Source organism: Myotis lucifugus, unplaced genomic scaffold, assembly GCF_000147115.1.
Source record: "Myotis lucifugus unplaced genomic scaffold, Myoluc2.0 scaffold_60, whole genome shotgun sequence".
NCBI classification, from domain to species: Eukaryota; Metazoa; Chordata; class Mammalia; order Chiroptera; family Vespertilionidae; genus Myotis; species Myotis lucifugus.
The window spans coordinates 995,157-998,670 of NW_005871108.1; positions in this window are offsets into that span (position 1 = coordinate 995,157).

Below are 3,514 nucleotides of genomic sequence, written 5' to 3' on the forward strand. Positions count from 1 at the left end.
CCGGTCTTGGTTGTACAGTCCTCTCCGGGAGGACGCGAAGAGTTCCATCATACTCCCACACGCTTGGGCAAGATTCCCCATTTACAGGCCCAGACCGCCCAGGAGTTAGTGCTCAAGGGCAAGAGAAAGGGGATGTGAGTCATGGACAGGCGGTGCGCCAGGTGCGCGGGCAGCCTGGGTGTTGGCGCTTCCTGCGCGAACTTTGGGTGTAACAGCGTGGACCTGCGTGTGCGTCTGTGCGCGCCCCAAGTCTTTGTGTACAACTCGTGCGTGTATCTGTCGACTGGGTTTTGTGAAGCTTCATCCACGCCGGCTCTACGTCTGTCTTTCCGCGTGTTAGTGCGCGCGGTTGGTGGTGGTGCTGGGCCCCGGGTGGGTCTGGCGTAGACCTTAGCAGTCCTGGGGGTAGTTAACTGTGTGTGTGTGTGTGTGTGTGTGTGTGTGTGTGTGTCCAGCCTTATCCCTTTTTGGTGTGATTGCCTGTGTGACCCGTGAATCTGTAGGTCACACCGTGTGGCTCCCCATGTCTGTGGGTGCTGCGGGTGGAAATGGCCCCTGGGGTGTGACCGTAGGACTGGGGGGTGCCTCTCAGGTCTTGTGGGACTGCAGGTGAAATTGGAGTGTCACTGGGACAGTTGCCACGTGAGCAGTGGACTCCAGCATCTTTGTCAATTTGTCCGTTTCTCCTTACGTTTTGGGTTATTGATTGGGCATGTGGGCATCTCTGAACCTGTTGTGAGAGCGGGTCCCCCTTTTCTCTGCCCTCTTCCTAACTCTGGCATCCCGAGGAAAAAGTTTCGGGTTCCTGCTGGTGAAAGCCCTGCTGCCAGAATCTGGGTGTCCTGGATTTCCTCTGGGATACGGAGGCATCCGTGTGCCAAGCTGGGAAGGTGGTTCCCGGGCCACTCCAGGAGTTGAGTTCTCTGGAGAGTGCTGAAAACTGGGGGTGGGGGCACATCTGGACATCCGCTGGGCAACAGCTGTCATCACCAGTCCCTGTTTGTGCAGGGCACTCAGGAAAAAGCGTTTGGTGCAAAGAGTAGAAAAGCCAAACAATCTATCTCTCCTCTCCATTTACTGCGAGTGGGAGCAGTCGGCTGGGCCTGGCCTTGAGTTGGCCTCCCTTATCCTTGTGTGGGAGAGATTGTCTCCCTGGGCAGGTTGCCAAGCCACTCCTGGGGGCTGCCTGTGTTCTAAGCCCTGGGCAGGGGGCTGGGGATCCAGACGGAATCCACACATATCCCTCCCTGCCCTCAAGCTGCTCATAGTGGCTGATAAGTAGTGGGAGAAAGTCAGTCTAGAGCGAGGGGGTGGAATGATCCCGCTGGTGCAGGAGTGTGTGGGTTGGCAGGTTTGCAGGTGATAACAAGAAGCTGTGCTTGCCTTCGGGTGCCCACATGCGCGCCATGGGACCTTGGCCACATTTTGTCAAGTGGAGAGGGTACTTCCTGCGCTCGCTCGGGGCTGGTGAGGGTTATAGCAGATACTCCGGAGGGAAGTGCCCACTGTAGGGCCCAACAGGGAGTGGAGGTGCTCAGTAAACACTTACTAAACGGGAACTCAGGAAAGAAGAATGTGGTGATAGAATTGGGTTGTAAGTGGAAACAGGCTTTGTACTCAGATGAAAGGCTCTGTGAGAGCTAAGAGGTGTCCAATGCAAGTCCATGTTGGAAAAAAGATCAGAAAGATAGAAAAACGTGTCTTCCTGCACTGAGGCTCTTTGAGTTTCATTTATTCACTCATTCATTTCATTCAGTTTTCACTTCATTAACTCATATCCCCTTTCCCCTGCCCCATCTCCCCCCCCCCACACACACACACGGAACAACAATGCACTGGAAAATAAATCCAGGCATGAGAGTGCACAGAGACATCTAGAATCATGTGTATGGGTGTATGTAGACACACCAGAGCGTGTGAGCCACTCTGCAACTGGGGGTCTCTGTACAGTGTGGGGACTTGGGTCTGTGTGCCTGGGGCCCTGGGTATGTACTCCCAGGACATCGGGTGTGTGGGGAACAGAGTAGTTCTGCTGTGGGACCGGGAATTTTACATGCCAGGTGGGGAAGGGGGCTTCGATGGGACCTGAGAGGGGCGGCACTGAATCTGCTAACAGGAGGCCTCCATCAACTTCAGCTGAGGTGTTGTGAGGAAATGGGTGCCTAGGATGTTGAGATTATGCATTTTATAAGAGAAGCCAGGAACCCAAAGCTTAAAATGTAAAATATTTTGCTTTTTATATATTGGCAAATACTTCACCAAAAACAAATGGACAGACCAGAAACAAACAAACAAAAAAACCCCCTGAAACTTCTGTGAGCCAACATTGGCCCATGAGCCATAAATTGGTATCCTTTGGCAGGAATGCACTTGTGCTGTCTACCTGTCTGACTGTGCGGGAGTGTGTTCTGATACCTCCTCTTTGAGCAGCGTGCTCCCTTTCCCCCTCCCCTCCCCCTCCCCCTCCTCCCTCCCACATCCCCCTCTATCTCCCCATCTGCAGTCCTCAGCCAGCCCCCTCCAACCCCCAGCTTCTACTTACATGAAGGCATTTGGCTTTGACTTCAGCGTGGCTCTCAAGTATGCTCCTTCCCTCAGTCCCCACCCGTGCCTCCCCTGACCACATCGGAGTCCTCCCTGGACCCCTGGCCTCCACACAGCGGCCAGAAAGAGCTTTCTGAAACCTAGGCAGTCCTCCCTGTCCCCACACCTCACCTCCCTGACTCCTTGGCCTGACGTGTAGAGTCCTTTGAGAGTGGATTCCCAGCTGACCTGTGAGGTACCCCATCCCCCTATCCCCACTCATCCTCTCAGATCTGGCTCAAATGCCGCCCACTCCCAGAATCCTCCCTGACTTTCTCTGCTTTGTTCCCACACCACCGCCATCACCTCTATCCCTCCCCTGCTCCTCGCCATCCTCACTTCATCACAATAGTGTCCATTAATTGAACTGGCTGGGCCTTACATGCATTATTTTATGAAACCCACAAGTTGACCCTGTGAGGGAGGCACTGCGCTTATTCCCATTTAACAGATAAGAACATTGAGGGTGGAGAGGCCACATCGCTTGCCAAGCCCAAGTGGTGAAGCTGGGATTTAAACCTGACAGCCACTGTGTCTAAGTTCCCTCCACCATAAAATAGCCCGTCGCTGATCCTTACAAGCACTTATTGTCATGAGAGCTTTATATGGATTATCTCAATCCCTACATCAGCCCCATTAAATAAGGGAGGGGTAGTAGTACTGTCATTTAATAGATGGGGAAACGGAGGCCCAGAAAGGATAAATGAATTGCCCAGAGCCACCTGCCAGCCAGGGGTGGAGCAGGATCCTAGCACGGGTTGTCTTTGTCTCATTCCCACCTCCCCGCTCTCTGGCAGCTCCCCCTGGTGGGAACTGTGCCTGGCTCATCTGCACATCGCTTGGGGTCCAGTGTGCCGTCCAACACCAGCAGGATCTTGGTCGAGGTTTGCTAAATTCTACTGACTTTCTGTTTTCTCTTCCAGCTGCCAAG